We start from the raw sequence: 15,422 nt of genomic DNA on the forward strand, positions 1-15,422 counted from the left end.
TCATTTTCTGAAAATGAGGAATTTGAAATAGAAAATTTCTAACATTACATACTTTAAAATAGAGTTTTATGATTAGAAACTTGGAGGGAAAGTATAACAGTTAAACACTGATGATGATCAAGTCAGCTTAGAACTGGGTTGAATTACATTTGGAACTAAAGTGTACCCCTGCTAAACTATAGAATAATAATGAGTCCAGTGTTAATATAGTCTGTCTTAAGTGTAATACTAATATAAACAAAATTATATTGAGATAAAATGATGTTTAGAGAGTACACCATCAAGATGAACTCTAGAAAAGGGAAACGAAACCTTATCTAAATAGTATTTTTTTCCCTTTATTGTCACCTTCTGTATACATTACCATTATTTTTTCCAGCCTGGCAGATGAATCTCGAAATTTGCTTCTGATTGAGGTTTCTTTTCCTTCATGATAGAATATATATCTTTTCATTTATAAAAACCAAATAGATCACGTGCTTTCTCTTCTGCAGCAAAGAAATAAATAGAGCAAAAGTTTCTGTGCTCAATTTCAGTTTGTTATTGAAAAAATTTAATATAAATGAAAAATATTCATTTACTTTTTGAACAAAGTTTTATCACGGATCTCTTACTTGGGAGTAAATACTCCTTAAAACAAGCTAAATGCACATCCTTAATAATTTAAAGTCAGGGAAGCGACCATGTGTAAAATAGGTGTATGTTCACATAATTGACTACAGTATTTTGCTACATGGTTAAATGCATGATTTCCCCTAATAGAATGCCATTGTGGTCTACATCACATTTTCTAGTTCATAAAAGTCAAATGAGCTGTGACCATAGTCTCCCAAACTTAATGGAAAGTTCATTTTGTGACTTCTGAGTTTAAATTGTGTCTTTCTGGGATGAATCAATAGATTTAAAGTACATTAATGGATCACATCGCCAAAAGGTCTAATCCTGAGTGATTAAAATGGTAGATCTAATTCAGATTTATTGCTTTTTTAGCACGTTGAACCAAAAGGTCTTTAATCTCTTTAATAATATAATGGATTTGAATTAACTAAATAATACTCACCTGGTGCAGAACATTTAAGTTGTCTACCTATTCACCTGGCACTGTGCATCTCAAACTTTTTGAGGGAGGGATGGGGGAGTGCAGATGAGTTTAATCTGTAAAAACCAGCAAAGAAGTAAAACCATGTTTCAATAGAGATTCTTTTAGGGGCTCACAGTTCATTTTTTTTTTTTTTTTCCTATGTGGGATGCTTGCTAGCACAACAAATTTATACCCGGCTCTGCCAACACTCTCAGCCAGAGCTACGTATCAGAAGGTTATCAAGGCTAGAAGAAAAACACATAAGTTATGTCCTAGACTGTGCAAACACTCTTGAGCACAGCCATAAAGTATAGCTGGAATGTTCACCGACAACCAACCATCCAGAGTTTTTGACCTTGGACAAACAGCATGAGTGGAGGGAGACAGCTAGGCTCAGAGATGGCACCGTTTGGAAGATACAAATGAAGAATTTTGGAGGGTGCTTGCAGTGAGCTTCTGCAAGGACATCATGGGAAGAGAAGCCAAATTGTTTCTGTTATCTCAGGGAACACCTTGATTCTGAAAGACAGTGAAGGAGCATCAGGCTATCCAATACTTCTGGAAGGATGAATACAACATATTAATATTAGGGCTGCTGCTGGTAAGAACAGTCAGAATCCTCCCTAATGGCAAGAGGATGGGTGGTCTTTCTGCATCCCTTTGCTCAACCCTATTCCTTGTAGGTCCCCAAAGAGCAATTTTAGACTCTGAAATGTGGCTGAGTCACCTGATCTGAGAGAGAGAGAAAAAAATAAAATAAAATGATGTGGGTGATTCCACCTGCCCTTCCTCTTAGCAAGAGCATACACCACCAGTTTTGCTATCACACAACATATGTGTTCTTAAAAACCATTGCACTGGGGAAAATCATGCAATTAAAAACCACAGGGCTTAGGGGGAATATGAACTCTATCACTTAAAAAAAGAAGAGGGTAATTTTATAAAAATGGTAGCATGGTTGTACATGTGTTAAATGGTTAAGAAATACACAAATACTGCAATAAATATAACCCTTTACCTTAAAGAGGACCGGAAGTTTTCCAGAGGAGGATGGCATCAGAGGAGTTGCAGCTTGTGAGTTATTGTTATGTGACAGAAAGGGAGAATTTTCCAAAGTCAGAGGGTGAATGTGACACCAGAGGTGTATGGGTGTGATTCATGACACACGCTGTGAACTGGAATGGCAGGTAAGTGTTTCAGGTGCGTGCCTGTGTGTGTTTTTGTGTATTTTTGTGGGGTTCATTACAGCTGGGTGGAGTTTTCTGTGTTAACTTCGTGTTTTTTGCAGAAGAAATGGAGCATGAGCAAATGTGAAATCTGCATTATGCTTGTATTGTTCCCTGCTATGTTGATTCACTGGAACACATTTGCATTTCCAAAACAAACGTTATAGAATTGACTTGCCACAGCAAAAACATGAGATGGGAGGCCAACATTGAAGATCTCTTTGGTTAATTCAGTTTCTCATCATAAACATCTCCGAGTAGTGCGGGTGACCAAGGTTCGCCAGGCCTGAATTGCAAGCCAGCCCTCTTATCTTGCGCTCAACTGAAAAAAAGAACAATTAAAAAAAACATGTTCCAAGTTGAACAACATAGTTATGTCCGATCTATCTTTGCTGTACAAATTTATTTACAACTGAACTTTTACATAACTGTGTCTCTTTGGTTTTCTATCTCATGTATCTATGCCCTGAGATGCATTTATTCCGATGATCAAAAATTGTCTAAGGATATTTGATCTCTCTGAGAGATATGCCTTGTGATTTGATCATTTATTGCTCTTCATGTTGATCAGTAATCATCAGGTCAGCCTTAAAGGAGCTTTGAGGTTATTCAGTCCATTTCCCTTGTTTTGTGAAGGAGATGCTGAGCCTTGGAGGGGAAAAGAACTTTGCTCAAGAATTTAAGACAAAGGGAGTTTCACAAATAAGTCAGAACCCAACTATAGAACTTTCTTAAAGAAATACTCAATAGTATTCCTGTTGGGTCAGGGTCTTTTTTTTTTTTTTTTTGCTTTCTTTTTAAACTTAAAAAATCACCTTAGAGAGGTAGAATTGATATGTAGAAACTGTAGATACTTAAAATATACAGCTTGATGAATTTGGATATACCCGTGAAACCATCACCACAATCAGGGCCATGTATTTCTATATATCCATCACCTCCAAAAGTTGTCTCTCACTCGCTTTATTTAATTTCATGTTCTACATTAATTTTTCTTTTGTAGTAAGAGCATCTAACATAAGATGGGCCTCTAAGCAAATGTTTAAGTATATACCACAGTACTGTCAACTATAGACTCTATGTTGTACAGTAGATCTCTAGAACTTACTGCGTTAGTGACTCTTTGTAACATTTGAATGGCACTTTCCCATTTACCCCTCCCCCAGCTCCTGATAATCACTATTTTTTCTGGTTTTATGAGTTGAATATTTTAAATTTCTCACAATAGTGGGATAATGCAGTATTATTTGTCCTTCTGTGTTTGGGTTATTTCATATAAAATAATGCTCTCCAGGACCATCTGTGTCGCTGCAAATGGCAGGATTTCCTTCTTTTCAAGGCTAAGTTCTATTCCATTGTATGCATGTACAACATTTTCTTTATCCATTCACTCATTGATAGACATTTAGATAGTTTCCATATCTTGGCTGTTGTGAATAATGTTGCAATAACATGGGAATGCTGATATGTCCTTGAGATACTGACTTCAGTGCCTTTGGATATATATCATCAGGGAAATGCAAATTAAAACCACAATGATACATAACCTCACACCTGTTAGGAGGGCTATTATAAAAAACAAAACCAAAAACCAAAAGATAGTAATAAGTATTGGCAAGGAGTTGGAGAAAAGGGAACGCTTGTACATTATCAGTGGGAATGTAAATTGGTGCCCCCACTATTGAAAACAGTTTGAAAGTGTCTTAAAAACTTAGAAATAGAATTACCATTTGATCCAACAATCCTGCTTCTGGGTTGGTTTTTAAAAATCGGTTCTGTTACCCAAAACAAAGCAATCCTGTATCTGATCCATGCATACACAAACACAGAAAGTCATATTAACTTTCAGTGTGGCAGCAACTCTATTTCTAATTTTTTTTCATGAATGACAAGCCACCATCCAAAATGACATACACAACCTTCTATTTTGTCCAGTTAGTTGTTCATTTCTTGTAGTCCCTAGACATAGCTTAGTAGTTATGGGGGGGGGGGGGGGGCAGGTATTCCTTTTATTACTGATGTTGGTGATACTCAAGTCTTAGATCTTCACTCTCTTTCCCCCACCCCCACACCTTATTTTCCACCAAATTCTTCACAAGCAGAATTTTATTTTATTTTATTTTATTTTTTTTAGTTGTTTTGTGACCGGTCCGGCCCAGTGAGCGCACCGGCCAGCCCTATATAGAATCCGAACCTGCGGCAGGAGCGCTGCTGCGCTCTGAGCGCCGCACTCTCCCGAGTGCGCGACGGGGTCGACTCACAAGCAGAATTTTAAAGGCTTTAATTTCTCCCATTTTACAGGTGGGAAAATGGGGATGCAGAATTTAGTTTTGGATTAAATCACATTACATGTTAGTGTTATGTCAAGATCATCATCAATTCTTCTGAGCACATTAGTAAAATTCACATTTGTTCTGGTTTATTCTAGAATGTTCTAGAAGCTTTGGAACCCATTACACTCTTGGGGAAAAAATCTATGAAATAAAATTAACAAAATCTATCTAATCAACAAAACAGACTTAATTCACTATTTAATTAATCCTGGAGCCAAAATTCTATGGAGGTATTTGAACCTATCATATGATCATTGCAATGGGGGTCAGGGTCAGGGTGCATATGACATTTGAGAGTAATTTGTAGGTCTATCTATGATGTCCTTAAAATGAGCCATTTAGGGGGAAGAAAAGGTGATCTAGTCAAGATATTTTAGAATGTATGTAAATTAAGGGGTTGAATTCTTTATAATGTTATTAATTGAGTTGGATGGCCTCGTCGACAATGGATGCCTACTGTCAGCACATTGTGTGTGTGTGTGTGTGTGTGTGTGTGTGTGTGTTTCTCATAAACCCTTAGCTTTCCACAAAGAGGACATTCCAAAAGGAAGAGATGAAAGAAAAATGCATAAATGCACGATAAAACATGATTAAGTTTTGACCCCATAGATTGTTAACCTTCAAAGCTAACTCCGCAGTTGCACAATATTATTAGCAATAAAAGGAATTTGCTTTGCCCTTTTTTAAATTACCATAAACCGATTGACTGAGACAGAATGATGTTAATATTTAAGAAGTAGGACACTAGATTCTATTATCTCAGAAGCTCTGTCACCAGGCCCTCTCTGTAGTCCTGTTATCTAATTATTGGGCTTAAATTGCATTAGTGTGCTAGCAATTTGTCTACCACTGGAAAAGTAATTGACATTTGGGTTACTGCTTCATATTTGGGAGACTTGCTAGCTAGTTCCGAAGAGTCCTCTTCTGTCAGGGCAGATTAGCTTAATGTTGCCTAGAAGAAAGAGAAGCTCTGTGTTTTAAGGTATGCTGCCTCTGTAGCTGGTTGCAATTTGGAATTAAAATTTCGGTTCTGCATCAAAGCTGATAAGTCACCTGAGATGAAATTGAACAAGGTTGTCGTGACAAAGTAATTAATGGCATTTTTTGACTTTCAGATGACTTTAGGGAAAGCACACTTATTCTGTTCTTCTGCTCCTGCTGCCATGTTTATAAATATGCATGCACATTTACAAAACATCTTTAACTGTTGTCAGATGTTTTTGCCGGCTCCAGATTTATGGTTCCTCTGAATTAAACAGCACCAGGTACACTTTGTGTACAGCAGTGATCTGGCATTGACAGTAAAGGCTGTGAGTTTCCATAATATTTCAATCATATTGCCTCTTCTGACACCAAACCTCATTGATAGGCACTTCTCTCTCTCCTTTTTATTTTTATTTTTGTGTGTGCAAACACACACACACACACACACACACACACACACACACACACAAGCAAAGTGCTTTGATTATTTAATTTCTAGATTTTTTTCTGCTTACCGGTTTTGGTCTATTTAAGAGAACAGTGATGGGAGTTAAAAAATATTCTGCATTTCCCTCTGAAGAAGAGCTTACAATTCTTTAACAATATAGAGAACATACCTGAAATCAACAGATGACATGGGTCCTATTGCCCAAGTGCACCTGAGAGTAACAGGCTCTGTTCACATGAATCAGGAGTACAGTCTGGGGTTATCCAAACCACAGAAAATAGAAATGACCAGCCACCTTTTTCCTTAATTTGAAAACTCAAGGTGAGTGTAGAGAGTACTCAGAAAGTGATTAAAGGTTGGTCTTCCCATTTTTTAAGGCACGGGTCAAATCTGACTTAGGAGAAACCTCCTTACCTATCACTTCAATGTCCTCTTATGCCTCTCTCCCTGGCTCACTTGAGCTTGGCTGCCTTCCATTCAGTTCCACGAGCAAGCCAAGTTCTATCCTGCTGCCAGGACATTGAGCATGCTGTTCCTTCTACCTGCATCACTCTTTCCTGCACTCTTTGCCAAACTAGTTCCCGCTTATCCTGTAGGAACCTGCTAAAATGTGACCTCTTCTGAGATCCTTTCCTGATGTCTCCTGCTGTGCCCCAGTTATTCTCAATCTCAGCTTGATTGCTTCTTTCTCAGTTCTTGTTCTAATAAACAACAAATTTAGGTGCTCACCCATTCTTCATTGTCACCTGCTTTTCTCACTAGAACATAGGCTCCCTGAAGCCAAAGTTATCATCTGTCTTACTTGCAACTCTGTCTCCAGGAGCCGGCAATAATAGATGCTTAATATGTTTGTTGAATGTATAAATCTCCTCCAGATTTCAGCCATGACACCTTTTTTATCTTTTTACTTTGAAATAATTACAGACTTACAGAAAGTTGCAAAATAATATGGAGAGTTTCCGTGTATTCATCACCTGGTTTCCGCCAATGGTAACATCTTACATAAGTGTAGTACAGTATCATCACCTGGCAAGAATAATATGCAGTGATTTCAGTAGACAACTCTCACTTGTTTAATTTAATCCTTGGCCATTTTATATCTTATATTGGTACATTTTCTCTCTCCTGCCCTGATGTTCCCTTCAAGAACAACATCAACTTTTTGAACACATGGTGTTGTTTTTTCATCCACAGTACAGGTGAGCACATAGTAATGTGCTTAGTTCTTAAAATAGCGAATTGAAACATTATCAGAGAGCTACTTGTTTATCCTAAATGGGTATATTTGCTTACAAAAAAACAGACTAAAAGGTAAACAGTTACAAGTTCTATTGAAGTTGCTTAGAAGTTTTCCCAGGACATATTTTGGCTGTGACTCAACGCATACCTGGCGAACAGGCTTCTGGCTTGACTTGCCCATGACAGTGATCGAAATTAACCCTGCTGCTGATGGATTATTTAGTATCTTCACCTTTTTCCTTCAACCTTCTAATGCTGTTAGTGGCTTCTGAGGCTCGAGTTGTTTGGTGGAGCACTTTGCATAAGGCACACTTTATCTTTTATCTCTCAAGAAATGGCAGTTCATGCAATCTATAGAAAGCCATAAATGAGGCTGATAAAATTATCTAGCAGCCAAAAGGTTGCTGAACTCATTTATCTCTGAATAATTCTGAAGCTAAATGACAAGATTAGGGAGAGGCAATCTATTTGACAAAGGTGTTACCTGGAATGATGAAAATCAAGGTGATTTTGTTTTGTTTTGTTTTCCCACTTTGGGGGTAGGTAGTTAAGATAGGATTGAAGAAAAAGAGGTCATTCAAGGAGAAATCAGTTTCTAAAATTGTCCTCCTGGGGCCAAAACATTCCTAAGAAATAAATTGCCATATAGCAATTTAATTATTTGTCTTATTGAATAACATGTACCCCTCCCATTTGATGTATAGATTGTTGAAAGGTGACAATAGAAACAAAATTTTAAAAAGTGAGTCCAAATTCTCAGTTTACTTCACAATCATTTTTCTTAACATTAGAGAGACAATATAGTCATTAATCTCTCTGAATTTATTTGTATATTAGTTTTTCTGAAGCTTACCAATATTTTTAGTTTCTCCTCATAGAAACTAAATAATAACATAATAAAGTGTAATATAATTATAAAATATAAAGCAAAATATGTTACATTTTATGTAATTATATAGAGTATAATACTTATACTCTTTGTAAAAATAATTTGAAAAATCATTATTCATAAAACATTGCTAATTACTGATCATATATATTTCTGGGTGATGGGATATGGGGTTTAAATAATTTTTTAATATATTTGTGCTTTGTGTAATTTTTTTTAATGAAAACATATTGCTTTGAAGGAAAATAGTACAATCATTAAGAAGAATGTTACTTCAGGGTTACAGGCCATGTACTTATTTATTCAACGAACATGTTTGGTGTCTAAGGAGTGCCCTACACTTGACTAGACACTTAGTGGAGGGTGAACTGACAGGGTCCCTGCTTCTTTGGAGCTCACTCCTTTACTTATCTATCCCTGTCCTGGGACTAGGGACCCCTTTCAAACACAATTTTCTCCCCTTCCTTTCACAAAGTGCCTGATATAAATCAATCAACAAATGTCCCCTGACTGTGTCATGAAGGAATGCACAGCGGTGCATGGTAGGCATGTTTTATTTGGCTGGCAGTTTTAAAAATTCAAATTAGTGGCTGCTCAAGAATCAGGACTTTTTGCATTTAAAAAAATCCTGCACTTATAACTCTTCTGGAAAAAATTAGAAACTCTGGCAACACTGGATTCCCATTATATCAAGGCAATAACTGATGTCAAGCAGTAGCTGCCTCCTTTGCTTGGGGCATTTTCTATCCAGTTTCCCTGAGTCCTCACCACTCCCTATAGTTTTCTCTCTACATTGAGGCTTAGTGTGTATTTATCTCCAGGCCATATATTATCTCACACTTATGAACTTTTGTCATTTTTGCCCTCCAACTGGGTGTTGTAGGCATTTATGGGTTTTTTTTTTTTTTTAGCATTTATCTTACAACCTGAAGGGAAATTTTGAAAATGTTTGTAGTATAAAATTGAAAACCTTTCCAAAATTTTTGAGAAGAGGTGAGGACAGCTTAGAAGGTGTTTCATCCTTCACAGAATGGGATAAACTAGTGACAGAAGTCTTTGTATTTACATTAACAGTGCTAACTGAGCCATCCCTCTTTTCATAGGAAGTTTAGTTATGAAGCTACTGAAGAATGTGAAAGCATCTTCACAAACAAGCAAAGCGCTAAAGCAGATGGGCCACATTTTGCGAAATTGACCTTACTCTTCCCTTAGGGTGTTCCAATGGGCTCTGTGTGATCCTTCTGTATCAGTGGAGATCCCTGCTCACCTGTAGAGAAACTTAACAATAAACAAGGAATGTAAATCATTTCCAAACTTCCTTATTAAAAGGTCCATTTCCTCAGTTTGAATTGAGCTTAATGCCATATCATCTAGTATATGTGACCTTTCTGATAGGAGGGGCCAGGGCAAAGGAAGCAATTTGCATATGAAATCAAACATAATTAACCATTAAAAACTCTGAGCACACAGGGGTACTGAATGCATCCACCAATACTGAGGTCGCCACCATTTTCCTGCCCCCAAACTCAACCCACTTTCCTCCTCAGATCTTCCCAGCTATTAAGGAAGCTAAGTGTGGGCTGTTTGATCTCCAGAAAAGGAGGAGCAAGTCACTGTCAGTGGATGATTTATTCTCTTGCCTAGAAGCAGGGTGTGAACCAGATGGTATCTCAGATCCTTGCAGCTTGAGACAACGTTTTAGCTGCTTGTCCTCCTATCAGGCAGAGGTAATCCACAGACACGTGATATGAAAGTCTGTGGTCAGTTTCTTGTTAGCTCCATTGCCTAATTCTTGGTTAAACGTCTGCTGCTATTAGTGGCAAGAGCTTGTACTTCTGTCTTTTGGGCTTTTTTAAAATTTTATTTTATTTTGTCAATATACAATGTGGTTGATTATTGTGGCCCATTACCGAAACCTCCCTCCCCCTACCCTCTCCCCCTCCCTCCCAACACCTCATATCTGTTCCCTTGTCATAACCACTTCAAGGAATTGTAATTGTTGTGTCTTCTTCCCTCCCCCCCCCCCCGTTGTTTGTGTATTTATTTATGTATAGCTCCCAAAAATAAGTGAGAACATGTGATATTTCTCTTTCTGTGCCTGACTTGTTTCACTTAATATAATTCTCTCTAGGTCCATCCATGTCGTTGCAAATGGCAGTATTTCATTCTTTTTTATAAAGACTTTTATTTTCTTTCTTCAGATAGCAACATACAAAGTTAGAAATTTTACAAAGTTCTAATAATAATCTTTGATTCTTCAAAGATGTGGGCAGACTTTTCAACACTGGATAGTTCTCAGGCTAAGCATATAATAGCCCTAGAGGGATGTCAGCTGAACTGTTCCACCTTCTCAGGAAAACACAAGGTCTTTGTTTTTTCTTGCAAGCCTTATAGTCCAACTTTACAGTTGAGAAACTTAATATTACAAGACAAATTGAACCAAGTAGAGGGAAGAGCATCCTTTTGGTTTTGACACTGAAGATGACGTATATAGCACCTGGGCAACCTGCTTATATTAAATATCAAGGACGGTGTTAGACTCTTACTCCAGGTGAGGAATGTGCTACATTCTCTTTCCATGGGATGTAGTGTCTTTTGTCAGTGCCTCAACTCCAGTAACCACTGAGCTTCAACACTTATTAAAAATCATTTTAGGGGCCGAACCCATGGCTCACTCGGGAGAGTGCGGCGCTGGGAGTGCAGCGACGCTGGGAGCTCTGAGGCCACAGGTTCGGATCCTATATAGGGATGGCCAGTGCACTCACTGGCTGAGCCCGGTGCGGGCGACACCAAGCTAAGGGTTACAATCCCCTTACCGGTCACACACACACACACAAAAAAAAAAAAAAAAAATCATTTTAGCTATCTTTGTCTTTTTGATAATAGCCATTCTAACTGGAGAAAAGTGGTATCTCATTGTTGTTCTGACTAGCACATGCCTGATGATTAGTGCAGTTGAGCATGTTTTCATATACCTGTTGGCTATTTGTATGTCTTCTTCTGAGAAATATCTATTAAGATGCTTTGCCCATTTCTTGGTTGGGTTATTTCGGTTTTTTGGGGGTTTTTTTGCTATTGAGTTGCATAAGTTCTTCATATATTCTTGATATTAACCCCTTGTCAGATGTATTTGCAAATTTTGTATATTACATAATAGCTAGAGGAGAGGCTTTTAAATGTTTTTGTCACAAAGAAATGTTAAATGAGGTGATCGATACTTTAACTCCCTTACCAGATTATTATATAACATATATATGTATCAAAACATCTGACTGTACCCCATAAATATGCAGTTACAATGTGTCAATTCAAACAAAAGAAATGCCAATATCTGTAATTAAAAAAAAAAAATGGTTTTAGCTGCAAGTAACAGAAAACTTGAATAATGGTGACTTCAGCAATATTCCCATCTCTATGTTTCTAAAAACAAGCTGATGTAGATGCTGATTTTCTATTTAGGTGCATCTTTTCCTATCTTTCATGTTAGGATAACTATTAAAAATTGAAGGTGTGCATACCAGTTGGTCTTGTAATTCTGCTTGGAGAAATTGATCTTATACATAAACAACAAACTGACCAAATAAATTATGTTCCATTCACTCAAAGGAATACAATATAGCTATTCAGAGTGAAAAAAAATCTTTAGAAGGTATTGCTGTGGAAAGATATCTAATGTACACTGTTAATTGGGAAAAAAAGTCAGTTGGATAACGATATATACATTATGATTATATTTATGTGAAAGATTCTATGTAGATATATTTATATAGATAATGTACTATTATTCTAAAAATATGCAATATATATACTATACAATACAAAAATTATAGATATATACACACAGGTATATATATGCATATGTATGCATTTATAAAATAAATATTCACCAATATCATAAGGAAATAATCTATTGGGTTTTTATAATTGAAGATTTCCATATATAAGACATGTTCTTTAATTGTTTCCCCTCAGAAACACATATTATATTTTTAATCTGAAAAACAAGTTAAGAAAAAGAGGCCAGTAATGAAGAAATCCCTCTGTTATTAATGGGGAATTGAAGAGCCACCTACTTAGAACAATCATTTTACATAATGAAACAGGCCTGAAAGGCTTTTCCTGTTAATAATGAAATATGTTAATTTTATATTCATCACTGTGGTCAACGGGAGACATCCCTGCATTATGACCTTGCAGCCTTTTAAAAAGTTGATCACATCTTATGAATCAAAAACGTACCTCATTTTGAACTGTTATCCTCAAAATATGTCTTGTCACTGATTTTAATTACTATTCAATACTGTATATTTGTATTCAAATAAGAAACTTTCTATATTGTTTTTTTCTCTTTTATTATCCAATGTGTCTATTTGCACAGGGGAGGGAGTAGCTTAATCAGCCCTTACTTGAACCATTAATTATTTCTTTCTAGGTGGTCCTGTAAAATGCTGTCATGTTTTGATTATGTCGTTTTGGGGACTTCAGTGGGTAAATGGAATTTCTGAAGCTTCCCTTAGCCCTGTTCTGGAAATACTGGCCTGATTTGCATTGTCAAACCCTCTTAGCCAGCCACCTCGACTGCTATGGATCTACTTCCTTAGACCTTCCTGCTACTTTGACAGTGCAATATCCCTTGAGGGGGGTTGGGGCACCAGCCTTCTGCTATGGGTACTTCTAAGTTGTGAGTCATCGCTGAAGAGTTGCATAAATCATGCCAATTGTTTATAACGCATACTGAAACCATATAAAAGCCTTGGGGCCATTGGTTGATGCTCTTGCTTCAGCTTGATAAAGAGAAGAAATAATATTGGATGGTGTAAATGATTCTGTGCTTATGAGCAAAGATCAGAACTATAGGAGGCCCTTGCCAGTCTGGGTGGCTATCTTCTTGATTTTTATCTCTCCACACCTCTTTTTCTACCAAACTAAGGCCCATTCATAATATTCATCTTAGCCATGGTTTCTCAATTTTGGCACTATTTACCTTTTGGGCTGAATAATTCTTTATTGTGGCGGGGGAGGGGTGTAAAGGGCTATCCTGTGCATTATAGGACACTTAGTAGCATCCCTGCTCTCTACCTCCTAGATGCCAATGAAACCGACTCCCCTGATTGTGATAACAAAAATGTCTCTGGGTATTGACACATGTCTCCTGGGAAGCACCGTTGCTCCTTGTTGAGAATCACTGCCCTAAGCGGATGTCCCATCCACTTCTCATTCCTCTTAACCTGCCACTGTCATACTTGCTTCTTGCACTGTAACAACACAAGTTGTCTGTCGTTCCTCAAATGGGCCAAGCTCCTTGTCATTGAAACATCCCATGTTCTTGTTTCTCTCTCTCTCTCTCATGCTGTCCTTTCCCTTACCCATCACCCCCACCTCGATGGGTTATTCCTCAGAATCTTTAATATGCTCACATGCCTTAGGACTCTCCAAGGATGAGAGAGAGTGTGTTTGTGGTAAAGTGCATCCTTTCCTGAACTTATCTATTTGACCATGAACTCTTCTTCAACTCCCATGCACAAAACATGTCTCGAGATGAACAGATACAAACAAACTATTGAAAACATTCCATTCCATTCTTACCCTAAAGAGACTTCTTCCTCCATAAAGTCTTGTTCTCATCCTTATGCTGGAAGGAATTTTTATTTCCCCTATAGATTTTTTTTTTAGCACACTATTGTTCCTCCCTCCCTGATGGATTTTTTTTTTTTTTTTTTTTTTTGCCTTTTTCGTGACCGGCACTCAGCCAGTGAGTGCACCGGCCATTCCTATATAGGACCCGAACCCGCGGCGGGAGCTTCGCCGCGCTCCCAGCGCCGCACTCTCCCGAGTGCGCCACGGCTCGGTCCTGATGGATTTTTTTTTTATCCTGAATGATGATCCTGTGGGCACATCTCATCCCCCCGGTGCACACAGCTCTTTGAAAGCAAGCATTGTATCATTCAACCCAGCCTGTGTTCTTGTATGTAGAAAGGGCTACATAAGTATCCCAGTGGGGCCAGTGTTTATAACCCAGAATGAATCAACTTGCCATTATGCCCATTGATAAGATTCATAAGATAATCATGGTGGAGTGAAGTGCAGGGATACTTCTCAAACTTTAAAGATCAAAACTGTAAAGATTGTAAGCATCCAGAAGGCAGAGATGACTTCTTTCATCTGTTTGTGTCTCCTGTGTGGATCCTTGAAGGGAACTAGACATGAAACAGTTGGATTTGTTCAAAGAATAGATTCTAGTTTATACTTTCAGCTTTCTCCAGCCACATTAGCTCCATCTGTTAATCTGAGCTGCTGCACCAGTCAAGCGAGCTACCTTCTTTATTTGGCTTAGTTTTGTTTTCCTGATTAGCCTCTGCTAGGAATGTTCATGAGCTACAGTTTCCAACTCCAGTGAGTAGAAGTAAAGTATCCAATAAACTCAAATGGCAACTCAAGTCTGGACTTTTATTTTATTTCCTTCTTTATTTTCTGCATAGACAGATATTCGCTTCTCATTATGATCTCCTATCCAACTTTTGTTTGTGCTTTATTTCTTTTGCCTACTAGGCTTGAAAACTGAAAAAGCAAATTCTTTCTTCTCTTAATATGCCTTTGGATGATTTATTTTTTAAATGCAGCTTTAGTTGAATGTTGACTTTTTGAAAACTTTTTCTATTTCACTTCTTTTTTTTCTCCCTTGAAAGCTCTTCTTTGATAACCAGGCCAGTCTTCTGTTCTTTTTTCCTTCCTTCTGATTGTTCACCTTTTCCCCACTTAAACTGAAGCCCTTTGGTGTATGCTTGGAATTTTGGCAGTTCAAGTTCAAAAGAAAGCCCTCTTGAGGTAACCTGTTCTGACATATCCACATCTTAACACAAAGCTTTGCTGGATTAATGGGTTGGCTAAAAATGTCTCTTTGCTTCGGTTGTGGTCACCTCTGTGTATGAGGGTAGCGTTGTGTCTATTCATTTGGGGGATTTTTTTTTAGTAGAATTCGTCTGAATCTAGAAACAAGTGTTATTTTATTGAATGCCCCACTTTCAGAGATGTATTTGAGGACAAAAGTGTTGCCAAAAAAATCTGAACACTACTACCGTATTTCCTTTATTTGAACATACATGTATTTCTTATATCTTAAATTTTCTGAAATGGGGAAATCTATTTTGAAGTTAAGGATGTTTCATATAGTCTCAGCGGTCTCTTTGAACTAAGAAAATGTGATGACAAAATATTTAAATAT

The sequence above is a fragment of the Cynocephalus volans genome, chromosome 6 (assembly GCF_027409185.1).
Source record: "Cynocephalus volans isolate mCynVol1 chromosome 6, mCynVol1.pri, whole genome shotgun sequence".
NCBI classification, from domain to species: domain Eukaryota; kingdom Metazoa; phylum Chordata; class Mammalia; order Dermoptera; family Cynocephalidae; genus Cynocephalus; species Cynocephalus volans.